This window comes from Sorex araneus, chromosome X (assembly GCF_027595985.1).
Source record: "Sorex araneus isolate mSorAra2 chromosome X, mSorAra2.pri, whole genome shotgun sequence".
Taxonomy (NCBI): domain Eukaryota; kingdom Metazoa; phylum Chordata; class Mammalia; order Eulipotyphla; family Soricidae; genus Sorex; species Sorex araneus.
In genome coordinates, this window is record NC_073313.1 from 327,463,067 (window position 1) to 327,481,763 (window position 18,697).

At 41.8% G+C, this 18,697-nt stretch overlaps 1 protein-coding gene across 3 annotated transcripts in view; it reads right to left on the reverse strand.

Annotated features, from left to right (window-relative positions):
- The window catches only part of SERTAD2 (SERTA domain containing 2), a 139,722-nt gene extending 123,813 nt beyond the window's left edge, over positions 1-15,909 (reverse strand). For 2 of the 3 annotated variants that reach the window (XM_055122127.1, XM_055122125.1), the window contains exon 1: positions 15,478-15,909. The gene's annotated coding sequence lies outside the window, so the exon portion shown is untranslated. Of the gene's footprint in view, positions 1-10,698; positions 10,743-15,477 lie in introns of those variants that run through there. The other variant, XM_055122126.1, reaches the window with a different exon arrangement.
- Between the last annotated feature and the right edge of the window lie 2,788 nt (positions 15,910-18,697).

Here is an 18,697-nt window from a genome sequence, read left to right on the forward strand (position 1 = left end):
GACACATGCCTTGCATGTGCCAGTCCCTGAGCTGGATCCCTATCATCATCATCCCAAGTTGCTAAGTGCAAATCGCTGGCACTGCTGGGTGCAATTCTGGTGCACTGTAACCAAGTGTGCAACCCCTGGTGCCAACAGTACCACACTACAAAAACAAAAAGACAAAGCTCTGGCCAGGACGCTACTGTTGGAAGCTGAGTCCTGAATGATAAGAGGAGGATGATATGCTGCTCTCCAACACAACATTTCTTGAAAAAGTCAGGAGAAAATCAGCTGAAATTTTTCTTGATAAAGAGATGAAAAAGAAGTCAAGTTGGACCCACGCTGGCTCTTTCTAACTCAACTGCCTGGCTACTATATAACTCTGAACAACTGTTTCCTATTAAGGACTCTTCACATCACAGCAAAGTCAGTATTAGAATAATAGTCAGGAAATTCAATTTTATTTATTTCCCCCCCCCTTCCCTTCCCTTTGTTGTTGTGACTGTTGCAATGACTGGAGGGTCACAGACACTTGGCCGCAGGGCTTGCACACTTGGTTGTTGTGTACCATTGACTAATGTATTTACTACTGCTCGGATCACATTCAGCGTGTGGGGCTGTTCTGGGGACTGAACTCAGATCTCAGGTCTGTAAGGCAGATGCTCTAACCATTGAACTACTCTTGGATCCCCTTGCCCCCTTATTTCAGTGCCAGGAATTAAACCCAAAGCCTCACACATGTCATATAAAATTCTAACACTGGCCTTGGTCCTCCCCTAAAATTTCATTTTGAACTTTTGAATCTTGGCATTTGAATGATGTTGTTGTTGTTGTTGTTGTTGATGATGATGATGATGATGATGATGATAATTTGGGTCTCTTTTATTGGCTACACCTGGCAGTGCTTGGGCTTACTCCTGTCTCTGCACTCAGGTATCACTCCTGGTGGGGCTTGAAGGACCATATGGGGTATCAAGTACCAAAACCCCAGCTGGCCAGTGCAAGGCAAGCACTCTACCCGTTACAATATCTTTCCAGCCCTCTCTTTCCATTTTTTAAAAAAGTATCATAGAAATTAAAATATAAAAGCTAGCATTGGGAAACAGCAGCCATTTAATTTTTGTTTTATTTTTGCTGGAGTTCCTGGTAGCAAATCTGAGGCAAATAGTGAAAGTGTTCGCTATATAGCTAAAGGTAATTTTGTTCACAAAATGTTTCTTTTTTTTTTTTTTTTTTTTTGCTTTTTGGGTCACACCCGGCAATGCTCAGGGATTACTCCTGGCTTTGCACTCAGGAATCATTCTTGGCGATGCTCGGGAAACCATATGGGATGCTGGGAATCAAACCTGGGTCGGCTGCGTGCAAGGCAAACGCCCTACCCGCTGTGCTATCACTCCAGCCCCTCACAGAATGTTTCTTCCTGATAGTGGAGCAATAGTACAGCGCCTAGGGTGTTTGCCTTGCAAGCAGCCCACCCAGGTTTAATTTCTCTGTCCCTCTCAGAGAATCTGGCAAGCTACCGAGAGTATCCCGCCTGCACGGCAGAGCCTGGCAAGCTACCCATGTCATATTCAATATGCTAATAACAGTAACAACAGGGGCTGGAGTGATAGCACAGCAGGTAGGGCGTTTGCCTTGCACGCAGCCGACCTGGGTTTGTTTCCTAGCATCCCATATGGTCCCCTGAGCATCGCCAGGGGTAATTTCTGAGTGCAGAGCCAGGAGTGACGCCCAAAACCAAAAAAAAAAAAAAAAAAGAAGAAGGATCCACGAGGGCCTCAAATATAGTACAATGGATAGGGAACTTGCCTTGCATGCAGGTTCAATCTCTGTTCAATCGCATCAACTGCCCCCATCCTCCCTAGCACCAGCAGGAGTGATCCTTGTACACAAAGCCAGCAGTGAGACCTGAGCACAGTCAGGTGTGGCCCCAAAACAAACAAGAATGAGTTACTGCTTCAGAAGAACATTCAGAAATATGCCAAACATCTTGCCCTGTGAATTTTTGCCCAAAACAAAAATTAACAAACAAGAAGAATCCACAGTTCTCCTTTGAGAGAGAGCCCCTTTTGGCTAGAGAGACAAAGCCTGGTTCAGTTCTTGGCACTGCACTGGTCCATCAGAGCACTCCTGGAGTGACCCCTGAGCACAGAGCCAGGAGTGAGCTCTGAGCACAGCCAGGTGTGGCCCCAAAACAAACAAGAACGAGTTACTGCTTCAGAAGAAAATTCAGAAACAGGCCAAACATCTTGCCCTGTGAATGCACTGTGACAATACTACAGAACCTCACAGGTGTCTCAGGAATGCTTTAGAAATCCCATAAGGAAAAAATATGACAATCCTCCTGTACACATTTTGAAAAGGGCATGCCTGAACAAAGACCCTCTGGGGTTAAGATACACTCGAAAACATCCTGGAAAAGGACTTTCTCACCTCAGTGTGACAGGATTAAAGAGCAAACAGTCCAAAAAAGAGCTGCTAGCAAACTTGATGACAATTCTTTACAAAGTAAGTTCTAGAGAAATCAGAGCAACTAAACTACATGGCAAGCCTAAATTTCCATCAAAGTATCAAAGATCTGTCCTATCCTGGAAAAATAAGATACTATATTGCAAACACGGCATTTTATTTTGATGACTTATTCGCAGGTCATGAAGCATTTCTTTAAAAAAAAAAAAGGGAGGAAGTGTTTTTATCAGTCATGAAATTAAAGAGACTTTTGTTCACATCTGATCTAGATCTTGATAAATAAATAACACTGTTGTTCTCTTCGCAGGCTTTGGAATAACAGAAAGCTGGAATATATGTATACATTTCATAAATTCTACATATGTATACATTCCACATATGTATCTATGTCATATATTCCATCTATGTATAGATTCCATATATATGCCAGAGGCAGTAAGGAGTCCAGCAGGGCAGATAGAGCAGAAAAGCCAGAGCTACAGAACTGGTAACCCGAAGGCTGACCTTCCCCTACATTTACTGTGAAGCTAACAGCATTTCCTAGTCTCCCTCTCTGCCTTCCCTACCCGTGTCCTCCCCCACCTCACTCCCTCCTCCTCTCCCTCACCCTCCTTGGTCAGGACCGCAACCCACTGGTGGTGGGAACTTGCATTCAGTGTGGGGAACTCTCATCAGGACCTTGTCCGTGCTCACATGTGTTCTACCCTTGACTCTCTCCCTTGCCCTTAAAGCTTTGTCCTTGTGATATGGTCAGGTGATGTTACAGCTACAAAGGACCTCACCTCTCCTTTCCTCATAAAAATGTTTGAAGTCCTATCTTTCAAACACACTGTAGATACATAATGTTGCTTTAAAAAATCAAAAATAAAATTCAACAGAAATAAAATAAAATTCTTCATATGCATCTAATTTTCAGTAGCATGTATATTTTTTTTAACTGGTGGTGGGACGGTTGGGCCACATCCGGTGATGCTCAGGGGTTACTCCTGGCTCTTCACTCAGGAATTACTCTTGGTGGTGCTTGGGGGACCATATGAAATGCTGAAGATCAAACCCAGGTAGGCCACCTGCAAGGCTAGTGACCTACACGCTATCCTACATCTCCAGCCCCAAACTTTTCAGTAGAATATTAATTCCTAGGATATTAAAAAGTGGAACAGAGCTTTGGATAGCATTCAAGTTATTCATTTTCTGGGGTGTGATCGTGGACTTGTGGAAATGGAGAAGAATGCCCATATTTTCAGAAGATATATGCATCAGTATTTAATGGTGAAGAATTACATTGTGTGAAATTTACTTTCACATGGTGTCAAAAAGTATATACACAGAGAAAGAGAGGGAGAGAAAATCATCAAGCAAATATGGCATAAAGTTCATGAGTACTGAATCTAGGCAGAGGAAATATAGGTGTTTGCCAAATTATTCTTTCAAGTCTACTTTGTGTTGGAAAAGGCTTATAAGAGAAAGTTTGAGTGTGAGGTTGAAATGGTGTGGGAGACAGCTCTATGCAAGGTGGCTGTTTGCTATAATAATCTAGGAACTTTTGGAAAATACTGGGTCCAAGGCCTTCCCAACTCTAGACCCAGGTTGCAGCCTGGGCATGTGAAATTCCAGTGAGTCCCACAGGCATGGCAGAAATAATTTAAACTATAAAAATCACAACTCATTAATATTCTTAATCCCAATCCTAGAATTATAACTTTAAAGTTTTTTTTCATGAAAAAATGCCAGTGGTTTTTTTTTTGTTTGTTTGTTTGTTTGCTTGCTTGCTTTTTGGGTCACACCCAGCAATGCACAGGGGTCACTCCTGGCTCATGCACTCAGGAATCACCCCTGGCGGTGCTCAGGGGACCATACGGGATGCTGGGATTCGAACCCGGGTCGGCCGCGTGCAAGGCAAATGCCCTACCCGCTGTGCTATCACTCCAGCCCCCAATGCCAGTGTTTTAAACTTCAGAATTAATTTCAACAATAAAGGTATTTTCCTGAGACATGAATTGGATGGCATGAAAAATATTCAATTAAAACTACAACATTACCTTCACAGACACCTTTTGGGCCTTCTGTCATATGCTCAAAGATCATTAAGCTGAAGGAATGCAGCAGACTCAGTTCTTTATTGAAAGATCTACTCACAGCATATATGATCCAACGTGAGAAAATCTAAATTACAAAGAGGCTGTTGGGAATGTGACTCACTAGTAGAGTTCTTGCCTCACATGTGTGTGGCCATGAGTTCAAGCACCAGAAACACACACACACACACACACACACACACACACACACACAATTTTTTTTTCAAAAATAAAGGGAGCACTATTTGGGAAGACACATAGAGCCATTCAAATTTTACGCAAGTGTTACTCTTTCCTCCATGCCAAAGATGAGTCATAATCCGTTAACTATAAGGAAAGGAGTATTCCTTGGAAAAGCTATACAACTCCAATTCTCCAAATTCAAATTTGTGCAAATTATTTAGGCATTCTAGTAAGACTTACATATGGGGAAAAAATCTCAGGATCCTATTTTGGGGGCTCGGGGGTTGAGGGTACGGAGAGGGCACACCTGGCAGTGTACTAGAACTACTCCCAGCTCAGTGCTCAGGGGATCAATCCCAGAGAACCTGGAGAATCATACAATATTAGAGACTTAACCTAGGACTCTGACATGCAAAGATGCACTCCAGCCCTTTGAGCTATCTCCCCAGCCACAAGGTCCTATTTTGCACTTGGTGCATGGGCCTCCTGAGTCCTATTTGGCTTTCTTAAAACATGTAAGAGGTATGGAACAGAGGTCAAAAAATGAGAGATAGGAGAAAATAAATAAGTAAAAATAAGTAATAAATCTTAAAATATATTTCTTTTAAAATGATGGCTGGAAGAATCAGTCAGGATGGGAGATGTATGCCGAAAGTAGATAATGGACCAAACATGATGATCTCTCAGTGTCTGTGTTGCAAGCCATAACGCCCAAAAGTAGAGAGAGTATGGGGAATATTGTCTGCCATGGAGGCAGCGGGAGGGTGGGAAAGGGGGGTATACTGGGGATATTGGTGGGGGGGAATGGTGGAGGGATGGGTGTTTGACCAATGTGTGATTGTAACCCAAACATGAAAGCTTGTGACTATCTCACAGTGATTCAATAAAAAAAAAAAAACATATTTATAATTCTTTTAAACAGGGATTTTATTTTGAAAAAATATCTCATAATCTAGGAATATTTTTAAAGGCAAATTATTTTGACAAAAAAGAAAAGCATAGTGTTTAAATATAAATTTTTCTGTTTTGACATATATCTATCACATAATCAAAACAATGAACAAACAGAGGTATCCTGGGTGGACTTTCAAATCATGTAGCTATGTGAGGTTCTAATACAGAAAAAGTTTCCAGGAAAAGAAACTCTTGACAGAAAATTCTGTTTAAAATAAACAACTACTGGGGCCCGAAAGATAGTAAAGCAAGTGGGTTGCTTGCCTTGCACCTGGATGACCCAGGTTCAATCCCCAGCACCCCATATGGCTCCCAAGTGCAAAGCCCTGAAAACAGCTGGAAGTAACCACCCCAAAAAATAAAACAAAATTTCAGAAAAAAACCTAAGCCAAAGCTATTGGCCTAACACGTGACTGAGGCCAGGGTTATGACTCTAATCCTAGTACCACTTATGGTTTCTAGAGCACTGACAGGCCTGGTCTCTGAGCACAGAGCAGGAGTGGTTCCTGAGCACTGCCGGATGTGGTCCCCAAGCCCAAAACAACAACAAAAAATGTTTATACACAAGAAATTTTAACGTGGGCTGGAGTGATAGCACAGCAGGTAGGGTGTTTGGTCCCCTGAGTACTGTCAGGAGTAATTCCTGAGCGCACAAACCAGGAGTAACCCCTGTGCATTGCCGGGTGTGACCCCCCCAAGAAAAAAATTTTTTAATGCTTTCATCCACCGGTAAAATAAGCACTTGTGGCTTTGGATATATAGTATATAGAATGTTATTCTACCTGACACTTAGGTACAAATAAACAAATGTATTCTTAAAACAAAAAGATTTTTAATGTTTGCAAATATGCAGGGATATGAAAACAAAAGTCAGAGTTATAAAGCCTATGTCTAATGATTCAAAGACACACACCAGGAATTTCAAAGCAAAACATTTTGGAAAGGTTATACTGACATACTGCAACTTATACAGACTCTCTAAACTTGGTTTATTTAGCCCAGGACATGGTCTTCTAGGGTCTGAGTCTTTTCAGGCAAATTTGAGGAAAGAGTGCCTAACTGTCTACAACTGTCAAAGCCTCCATCAACACTTCTTTCTTCCCCTCTCGGTGTTTTTGTTTGTTTTTTTCCAGAGAACACCCCTTGCCCACAGTTTTCTCAACGATGCACCAGGCAAGCTTCCCCAAGCAATGGGATGATGTTTGTCTTCAGAAACTTAAACCATACCCATGGTGTGTTCACATATTCTAGTTACAGATGCAATTTCTGTTTCCAGTAAGCAGAGCGGATGTGCACAGAAATGGCTGGGAAGTGTACTCCATTCCCTTTCCCTTCTTTTTCTTGCTGAGCAGGTTTAGTAGCCAGAAAGTGCACCATTCGGCTCTGAGGGCCTAAGGCCCAAAGAAGGCCCGATAATCTTTGTCCAACTTTAAAAGAAGGTAGATTCTAAAAAAGGCTCCCAGCGCCTCCAGAAGGCAAGTCCAATTGCCCTAGGCCTAAGCTTTCTGTAGAGACCTATACCAGACTTCCCAGTAAGTTAAATCCCAGATTGACTAATATAAAACATTTCATTTTTATGTGCAGGATCTTTTGTTCTCTCAATTATACTGTGAACACCAATATGGACAAGTGGCATGTCTTATTAGTTTCTGATAAATCCAAATACTTTGGATATCTATTAAATATTTATGATTAAAAATAATTAATGAGGGGCTGGAGCAATAGCACAGAGGGTAGGGCGTTTGCCTTGCACGCGCCCGACTTGGGTTTGATTCCCAGCATCCCATATGGTCCGCTGAGCACCACCAGGAGTAATTCCTGAGTGCAGAGCCAGGAGTAACCCCTGTGCATCGCCAGGTGTGACCCAAAAAGCATAATAATAATAATAATAATAATAATAATAATAATAATTAATGAAAATCATTACATAATATCATGTCACTCTTATTTGCAGGACAAAATACTTAAATATTACTAAAAACTTTAAAATCTGAGTTAGGAACATATGCTGAAAGTTTTGTTCAGACACTAGATTTTACAATCAAATACCAAAAAGTTCTTTATATGCGACAGACAAAGCAAATTTCAGATTTTCTTGCTAATTGTGCAATTTAGCTGAGATGACTACATTTTCATTGTGCAATTTTCAGTGTTACATTTTTTTAAAAGCACTGTCACATAGACAACAGAAAGAAAAACAACTTAAAAGTATAAAGAAAAGCTATAAAGAAAAATTCACTGTAAAGTTTATACTGTAAGGTTTCCAGGGCTTTATAAATGAGGATGGTTTCAAGATTTATGGTGAAAACATCCAGCACTTTAAGTTTTAATATTTCATCTCAAATTCTAATGAAAATTGTCCATTTAAAATGAAGTTTCCCCCTAGGAATTAAGATTCCTTTTTATAGCAAGTCAGAGGGCACATAGAAGAAACTTTACCATTTTCAAAGTATTACTACATAATGTTTAGTTACAGCACTACTCCAAGTAATAGAAACACAAGTTCTCTACACACCACAATATACTGGAAGGCCATTTCTGCAAAACAGGAATATTTGCCATTTTTTCTTCACTGCCTCAATACATATGCCCAGTAAGAGCAGAACACAGTAAAAGTTCAATAAATATCTGTTGAATAAACAAAAGGAACAAGTGAGTGGATGCATGGAAACAAGGAATGGGATATGGATATATGAGATAAAAACTGGTCTTCTTTCATGAGGCAGAGATCTAATAAAGTACAATTTCTGGAAAATCTCTTAATCAACTCCAAAATACAGCTTATCTAATCTTTGCATTCGAATTGTTTAAACAAAAAGTAACAACATACTAGTTATTTATAAATCAAGAGAAAGATTCAATTTGTTTAATCAAACTGAAACGTTTTCTACACTGGTGCCTGAATAATGTCAGGTATTTTAAGAAACTATTTTCAAAATTTACATCTTTTGCTGTACTAGGGATGGAGAGAAACATCCTCTCCAAATCAATGAATTCGGTCCTTTGGAAAACTTTTTTACTCAGAGGATTTTTATGTAAATCTTTTTTGTTTAAAAATACATATTCATTTTTTAGCCTTTGATTTTCTGGGTGAAAAGAACCCTTAAAATCGAAACAAAAGTTGACTCAATGGGATACATTTCATTTGACTGGAAGCCACGGAAGGACAATAAAGCTGATGGTTACTTCACTGGGAACCATTAATCATTCAACAATGGTGAACCCTAGAAAACCTCACAGTGGACATGGTCTGATGTTCTGTCTGGTTTTTAAGGTGTTAAAAACAAAACAAAGCCAAACAACAGAGCTTCTCCTTAGAGAGGCTCTCAGAACAGACACCCCCAGCCCGGTCAGGTGGTGATGGTCATTGCTGAATCAGCCTCCTCAGCTTGCAGGGCACAGGGCACCAAGCACAACAAGGCTAATATGGATAGGAAAAAATAAAACTGGGTAGCTTTCATCCTTAGTGAAAGAAATGAATGGAAAAGCAGTAAATAATAAACATTGCAGCTTCCCTTTTGCATCACTTCACATAGGCTCAAGCTTCGTGTGAGATTTACCGAAGGGCCTCTTGAGTTTTGTGGAAAGACGATGAGAGAAGCTCATCATTTAAGATCAAGCAAGGTTTCAGTATGGAAGGTCTCTGCCTCAGCCTCATAAAGGCAGAGTAGAATAAAGGCAAACCGTAGTACAGTCTCGAGACAGAGGCAAGTGCAGAAGAGAGAAAAAGAATCTACTGTGCTCAAGGATAAAGAAGACAATGTAAAATAAAGAAAAAATAAGATACTGCATGGAAAAAAATTTTTAAAGACTGACTCATATGGAAACACTTGGAAGACTATTAAGTGTAGAACAGAGGGGAGTCATAAAAACACACAAAAAAATAAATACAAGGTGGACTGTTGGGTCACTTTATTTAATATATTCAAAGTGAACATTCAGTTCTAAGGAGTTATACAAACCACCCACCACACAAAACAGTATAAACATCAATTCAAAAGCAAAGAATACATTTGATTCTTCTAAGTGACCATCACAGAAATGTTGGAACAGTACGGAGAAAAGGTCAATATGATTGTAAATAGGTATTTACACATACACATAAATATATATTAAGTTGCTTCTGACTCAGAAACCTACATTTATTGATCACTGGTCACTGTCCTTAATATCAGTGGGAATAAATAACATTTCTTTGTGTATCCCATTTGCTTCATTTGGTCTTACATGAGTACAACAGAATTTCGTTTCCACATTAAAAAGTGCTATCATGAGGTTGTGGCAACTCTTACACTAATAACAAGAGAACATATATCAATAATACTGAATTCAAAGAAGAACAATGTGCTAACTCTGGGCTTCTGACCCATAGCTCACTTTTAGGGAAAAGGGTAAAACATTAGTTGCTTAAACTATAGACTTCCCACACCTGTCTTTACTCACCTTTCTAAATAAAAGAACAGATGGAATAAGTAAAATCCTCCAAACCATTATGTAACGAAATGTACACATCTCACTACATTTTAAAGTACACAATAAATTGGTGCTAGGAGGGGGACTGATTACCAAGTAATCCTTATGAAATTTGAAAGTAAATAAAACAATTTTTTTATCTTTGAATATACTTCTAGTGGAATCTGACATGTTTGAACAATTTTTTGGCAACATAAGTACAAGTTTCACAAATGGAGCCCAATGAGATAGATTATCTCCCAGACACATAACGTTTGTTTTTACATCAACCTCATCTATAACCCAAGATGTTCCAAAACTCAAAGTTGTTATTTAAAATCTCATTTAATTATACCAGAGTTCTTTCATTCTTTACATAGTAGCTGAATACATTTTTGTGAATATGCCAATGAAGAATATCTTCAAATTAAGTCAAAAGAAAAATGCCCTATAGGCAAAAAGATACAAAAGGCCAGCCACAATTTAAAAATAATGCTAAACATCCATTGCTAATACTCATGTTTACTTCATATTGCTTGCATCTGTCCTTCTCTAATGCTTTATAAAAGCACTTACAACTTACCCCTAACAATGTCCTCTGTGAGTGAGGGCAGGGTAACCGCCTTCCCTTTTCCTACTGAAAGGAGAAGAGCACGGAGTCAGGGAGGTGAAGTGTAATGCTCAAGATCACACATCAATCAGTAGCATCTCTCATTCTGTAACTCCCAAGACCTTAATTCTAAACTGATGCCAACAGATAATGCATATATTATTTTCTCTCCCTTTGATCACAGACAAACTACAGTTACCCATCTTCCTAGTGTCAGAATACAAACCAAAAGCCCCAGAGATGATTCTATCCCTTTTCCTCTTCTTTCCATGTAAGTCACTAGATCCACCTCCTTTTAAAAACTTATTTTTAAAAAGTTGTCAACATCAAATACATCCACAAAAATATTATTAAACACCAGAATATCTTCACACAGAGAAGCTAAATCAAAGACATAGGAGCTACAGTAAAGTAACAATGTCATGCTAATATATGCCAAGAGAAAAAGAAAGGATCTCTGTCTTGCAGACCAGATACTTGTGTGTAGTTTCTAAGGGCCTGTGACTTTTTTTTATTTCATATTTGACTGACTGCCTGAAAAGTATATGACCAAAAAGTTATGACTTCTAAACTAATTTGCTTTAGTCAATCAAACTATATTCAACTAAATTAGGTGGCTGATGATTTAATTTTGGAAAGAATTATGTCAATAAAATTGTACATATTGTAACAGATATCTTACATTTTGACAAGTTCTAATAGTGTTATGTAACACTTCCAAACTTCTGCGTATTTAAGTATTCAGATTTTCTTACTGATTTTATAATTTCAGAGGACACCGCAACTAAACTGCATTTTAGTAACGGGAAAAAATTGTTTTATAAATGAAGCAGGTAGTTGGCCCCACCAATTTTGCTATTAAATATATATATATTCCTGAATTTCTAATACATATTAAATGTGTCTTAATTTACTGTGATCCACAGGAGTTGAAAGGGCGCCAAATGAAAGGCTTCCAGGAGATATTGTGATGTATCTCTATACCCTCTCATGTCCTATGGAAGAAGGCCTGCAATTTTAGCATTTTCCTTCTGTACTTCTTCTCTTGCCCTTCGCCTGGCTGTCTTTACCGGGGCCTCTTGGAGGGGGTGGGTTGAGTTTCCCTCCCCACCCTAAGCAGAGCTCTAGCAGCCATGGCCATGCTCAAGGCCCCTCTCCATACATTTGGACGAGCCTGACACATGAAGGAACCAGCAGAAAAACCCAGGTGTGCGGGACCGGGACCGGGGGCTGTAATCTCCAAGCCTGCTCGGATCAGGTCTGGGCCTCTCCCACCCAAATCCCCCATTTTCCAGTAGCTAGGCGGTCACACCCAGAAACTGCCCCTGGCACGCCATGTAATCCCATCAACGGCCAATGGCCAACATTCAGAGACTATAAAACCAAGCTCCCAGAAGCGATATCTTATAGCCTAGTTCTCCCTCTCTGAGAACCTGGCAAGCTACTGAGCGTTTCCTGCCCTCATGGCAGAACCTGGCAAGCTCCCCGTGGCATATTCATATGCCAAAACCAGTAACAATGATGGGTCTCATTCTCCTGACCCTGAAAGAGCCTCCAGTGTGGCACCTTTGGGAAGGACGAGTAAAGAGAGGCTTCTAAAATCTCAGGGCTAGGACGAATGGAGATGTTACTGAGACCTCTTGAGAAAATCGATGATCAACAGGATGATGATGATGATCATGATCATTAAATGTGTCACAAAATTTAAATTTTAAGGGTTTCATCTACTATATATATATAACTATTTTGTGGTTCTTCTTATTGTTTTTTGTTTGTTTGCGGACAATCCCCAGGAGTACTTTGGGAACACTCTTGGCAGTGCTCTGGGGACCTTAGGTTTTGCCGGGGATTGAACCATACCTCCTGTGCTATCTTTCTGGCCCCTATGACTCTTATAATAATATTAAATATTGCTATTTCAAAGCCTATTTACTAAGACTCTTCAGAAGAAGCAGTTTTAGTCTTGGATGGAAGGAGAAATAAAACGTTGGTCCTTAGTAAATTTATGCATTTTATTTTAAAATTATATACTTAGTGACAGGAATTTGGGAGCCAGAATGTCAAAATTAAAAAAATAAACATAACAAGTAAAAGCATAAGTAAAAAACATAAACATAATAGGTATCATAGGAAGATAAAATGTATCACACTACTTTTCTTTATCTTCAAAATTAAAAACATTTTCTTAAAATGAAAACTATATTATAAAAATTGCCTTCATTTACACCCAATTTACTGTATAATAATTGAGAAAGTGAAAAATTGATTCAATATAACAGTATTCTCTACAATGTCACTTATCACATCGTTTGGCTACTCATAAACTTCAGAAGAATAATATTTAGCTATTTTTATTAAGTTTCATGTGCCAGGTACTATACATGTTACTGGAGGTTAAATTATAAATGAAACTCCATTCCTATCCTCAAGAGCTTTTAATTTAGTAGGAAGAAAATCACTGGTAATAGCAAATTAGTAATAAATATAATCATAATAGAGGCATGTATACTCTATTATGCAAGTTTAAACGGAAAGATCAACTCAACCAATAACTAATTTTCATAAAGACTCATGAATGTATAAACTGACTAAATTATGCGTATTGATAAAAATACATTTATTTATTTTATTGGCAGCAAGAATCCTTTTTACTTTGTGTGTGTGTGTATGCCACACCGGGCCGTGCTCAGAACTTATTCCTGGCTCATCTCTCAGGGATCACTCCTAGTGGGGCTCAGGGAACTGTATCAGGGTACTGGGGAAATAAACCTGGATAGGTCATGTGCACTGTATTCATTTCTCTGACCTCGAGTCCTTTATTCTTACAAAAATCTTGCTTTTAAAAAATATATAATCACCCATATTTCAAGACCTACAAAGTTAATAGAGAATTGCTGTGGAAAGGATATGCCAAACACTCACCATGATCATCGCATATTTTAACTAATTCCAACTTCACTATAATTCTATGAAACAGGTACTTCTATCATTTCCATTTTACACATGAGGAATCTTGAAGTTAACTTGACCAAAAATCACAATGACAACAGGAGTAACTGCATGGACTAGAACTCGGTATCTCATTTTGGAGGCCCCTTCTCACTACCACACCTGACTTCCTCTCCCGGGACCAGGTGGCATGGGTCACTGACAGCCCAGTAGTCTGTGATCCCTGAGGCACTTTCCCACTGGTCCTCATGGCAACTCTCTGACAGAAACCTTCTCATCTCCAGAAGAAAACCAGCATAGGGCAAGTTGGAAACTTGCCCAAGATGGGGCAGCCATCAAGGGACACTGTGAGATTCAAAGTCTAGGGCAACCAAATGTTTCCGTCTTAGACTCATGCGAAGAGCCACATGATAAAATGTATTAAATCACTCAAAAACAAAAACCTTGTGTGTTTCTTCCTGAAACACTCTGCAAAGTCTGGGGGCTTAGGCCAAGCATTTTCTTACCATAGCATTTACAGTTGAGTCAACTTTACTACTTTGAGAAGATCATAAACACATTTCTGTTCTTTAAAAAGAAATCTTTCTGTAGACACTTGGCAGATTTCAGTACAGGAACAGTCTATTCTTTAAAATTAAATTTAGTAACAACTTATTCTGGTTAGTCTGAAAGGAAAGGAGAGAATGAACTACTAAGAAGTCTTTCCTGTACTTTAATATTTCAAAACATGTTTGGTTTGGCCTAATTGGAATCGTGTGGACAACCAGCCCAGAACCTGATTCAGAAAGAATCATCCCATTTTAAATAGGCTGAATTCTCAAAAGTGACTTCAGAAATCTATCCAAGAGCAGCTATGTCTCATAATTTGTACTTTTATCTCAAATAGCGAAGATGCAAAAGACAAGATTCTCCTAAAGCATACAGGAACAGGTATGTGCACTTCTGAGCTTCTGACAACCAAGAAACCAAACCAATTTTTTACAGAATGCTATAGCATGATACTGTTTTAGGGCAATCAAATATACAAAGATGCATAGCAAAGGAAAACAATTTATACTTATCCTTAGCACACCCACTGTGCCCTGGGACTAAAAAAATAAAATAAAATGTATTGTAATTCATGCCTGGCTAGTACTGAGGTAAGGGAAAGGTGAAGTGTCAAGCTGGATTTCCATTGTATCTTGCTTTCCCCCAACAGGTTCGAAGACTTCGTTATCTCCACTTTAATATTGAATTATTTCACTTTTTTTTCTTCAAAAGGGAACCCATAAAGCTATTTTAAAATTTATATATATATACATATATAAAGTCATGCCATTAGGCAACCTCTCCCCCCCTCTCCCCCTTTGCCCTATCGCCACACATGCAAATTAGAAATACCTTTTTCTTTGCCTTTATTGAATAAAAGTTTGACTCAGATTTGGAGGAATATGTACCCATTAGCCGTTTTACACTTTTCTCAGGTCACTGAGTCTATCAAATCCCGTCGCAGACTAGGACCACTCACTATGCATCCCAAAGGCAGAAAGCGTTCCATTATCAGTTCTATATCAGCAGTATAATGCCCCGATGGTGGAAGGCAGGCAATACCTAGAAATACAGCAAGGCTGGAGAATAAGGAGTCGAGGGGCGGGGGAAGAAGGAACGAAGGAGGGAGGCGGTCGCCACCTCAAATCCACGCCGGACCAGGACCCTCCAGCCCAGTGATCCCTTGCCCTTCCCAAAGTGGACCAGCTACAACATTTTTCCAGAATCCCACTCCCCTCCAAAAAAAAATAAAATAAAACCCAACACGGTACTCACCCTTCTGCGGGTCGGCACCCGGTCCAGCTCCAAGACGGGTCGGGGTGGCAGCGAGGGAGGGAACGTCTGGGCTGTGGGCGGGGGGTGTCGGTGCGTCACTAGAGTGCAGGACGGTGAGTTCGAGGAGTGGGAGTGGAAAGGAGCGGGGAAATCAAGTCACCGCCGAAAAGGGAGGGGGAGAAATTGGCAGGGGGAGGTGGACAACCGTCTCCCCCAAATAAATCCCCGGTCCCTGCGACACCCCCACCCCCTGCCCCAGGCAGGAAAAATGAAATGCCGGTAGGTACTAGACTGACCAACAAACCTCTAAAACGACTAGAAGCGAGGAACAGACTTTAATTGAAAGGGGGGGAAACGAGCGAGGGCTGGAGGGGAGATCGAGAGAAGTGGCTCTGGGTCTATCCCATGCCTTTGCAGTCCCCAAGCAGAGGCGGCTGGCCGAGGGGAAGTTGCAGCGGCTCTGGAGGAGAAAGGAGAGGAGGAGGAGGTGGTGGAGGAGGAGGAGGTTACACCGTAACAAGTACAGACAGACAGCCATGGATCAGAGGGGCGCTGCGAACTGGGGCGGCCGCGGCGGGGCGATCGGCGGCGGCGGCAGCACCGCCTGCTCGCCTCGCTCAAGACATTTAATTGGATTGATGGGTTGTGCAGTGACTCACAGACTTTACAGAGTCGTACGGCAGTCCCCGCCCAACTGGACAGGGTAGATGCGGCGGGGACGGGCGGGGAAAGCGGGCAGTGGAAGAGCCGGGAGGGGAGGAGGCGATGGGGAGGGCCAGGCGTTGGGGGGGCGGAGAACGGAGCACCGGAACCCAATGGCAGAGCCCGCCGCTCGGATGGGCGTGGGCGTCGGCCAATGACGGAGCGACTCCATAAGTCGCTGGCTTCCCCCCTGGCCCAATGAGTCTTCTAAGGACACTGCCGCGAACGGGGCGGGGGAAGTGGAGTGGGGGGTGGGGAGAGGTGGGTGGACGTTGAAGTGGGGGGTGGAGGGAAAGATGAAGCGCGAGAGACCGGCGGAGTCACTCTGCCTTCCTCGCTCCAGAAGTGCGCCTTCTACCAATCCGACAGCGGCTTGGAGATGATGGACGCAGGCATGCGACCAATGAGGAGGAGAAAGTGCCGCAGCAAGCCAGAGGGAGGAGGTGGGCGGGCCAACGCCCTCCCCTCCCTCGGGCCGCCGTGTCCTCCCTCCGCCCGGTTTGGGTCAGTCATGCAAATAACAGTGTGAGGGCTGGGACCCTGCGCTGAAGGGGGGCTGGGGTGGCCGGCGGAGAGGCCGCGCTGCTGGCGGCGTGACAGCGATAGGGACTGGCTGTGCTGCCGACTCCGTGCCTGCAGGAGGAGGCGGCGGCGGAGGCTGGCTCCTTACTCAGCTTGCAGGCTGGGGCTGCGGCGGTAACGGCCGCTGCTCAGCCTCTGCCTCGAGCTGCCGGGGAGTCCCTGAAACTCGCCCCACTCCTCCCCAGGAACCGCCAGATTCGGAGTGGGTCAGATCAAAACTTTGCCCCAGGTCCATGCAGTGCCCGCACTCGGAGACCGCTCTGTGAGCCGTCTTGTGGGGCTGTCCTCTGGGGTGTGAGAGAGCTGAAAATGCCAGAGACCCGAGGCTTGGCCGTGGCGTTCGCCTCCCTGCTGGTCTGTTTTCTGAGGAAATCGGTGTAGGGTGTGGACAGGTTGAAACAGCTCCTGAATACATACCATTTCTTTATTGAGTTTCTGGAAAAGGCACTTCTTAACCTGGCACGAGCGAAGCAGTTGGCTTTGCTTTTGTAATACCTATATACTCCTCCAACCCCCTCTCCCCACCATTCTAATAATCTCTTTGCTCTCCTCACCTTGTACCCTGACTGCAAAGCTCTGGAGTGCTCACCATTTGATCCACTTGCTACTCATTCCCTGAAGCCATGCCTCCTTATCTAGAGGACTTAAACGCTTCTCGTGTACTTGGAAATAACTGCAATCACCTACAAAAGCATAGATTCAGGCAAAACTGAACCCTCTTTCCATCAGGTGGATTTCTGCACCTTGTCTGAAATTGACCACAATTGCTTCCTATCAAGAAACCAAAGAAAGCCAAATTGTATATCGCATCCTTGCAAAAAGAAAATCTCAAACCCACTTGGAATACTCAATATCCATTCTCTACAGAAAAGCAAACTGTAGTGACCTAAGGTTGATATTGCATCTAGAAGTAACAACATAATTTCCCCCCATAATTGTGGGATTGAAGCCTATAGGTGCTCTGGAATTCAGAGGAGCAGTGCTAAGTGAGAAGTGAGTACTAGTCATCTGAGATTTCCCCTGAATGTGCTATCTTTAGGACAGGGGTTGTTTTCTGGAGCCTTTGTGTGACACACAGCCTGACATCTCTTATCACTTCCCTTTCTGAGTTAGTCCAATTCTGACATTTCAGCCTGCAGTCCTGGGTCCACCTAAGAGAACAGGCTGAACTGCAGATTTTCTTTAAGCACCTAGCTTGTGCATGTATTACCCCTTGGTGTTTTCAAACTCCCATTCTGAGTTTGGTGGTGCAAGCTCAGAGCCCTCCCTCCATGACATGGTGATCTGCAGGAGGCGAACAACTTAAGTCAGGTGATCCTGTGATAATTTGAACAAACTGGAGGCTGAAGAGATAGTACAGTAGAAGTATTGGAAAGCCACCCCACCTCCCATCCCAACCTGCAGTGATCCCTGAGTCCAGAGCCACGAGTAAGCTTTGAGAACCTCTGGGTGTGACTAAAAAATAAAACAAAAAAACCAAAAAGTAATTCCCAAACAAACTAGATTTCTTATCTGGGAAAAATCAGCTCTATTCTAAGGAAGATTATTGTGCTACATTATAGATGTATCTGATCCATCTTGGAAAGCTCTAATTCCACTGTGAGGTCATTTTATGGCTCACTCAAAGGTGAGTGTTAGCTCACTTACTGAGGAGGCACTAACAGCAGAAAAGATTTTGAGCCTTGATATAGACTCGTATCTTTCAGAACATCTCCAAATAGCCAGAGTTAGCATCTTGTGGCAGAAGTTGCCCCTTGTTAGTTTTTATTGGCATATCTCCAATCTCTACCATGTGTCATTTTCAAAGTCTGTGCACTCCCTCCTGCAGTAGTTCTTAAATGGTTCTCTAAAGCCCACCCAGATTTTTATGTCACCTCTCAGATCTATTGAGTCATCATTTCTGGAGGCTGAACCTAGACCTGGGCTTTTTTTTCAA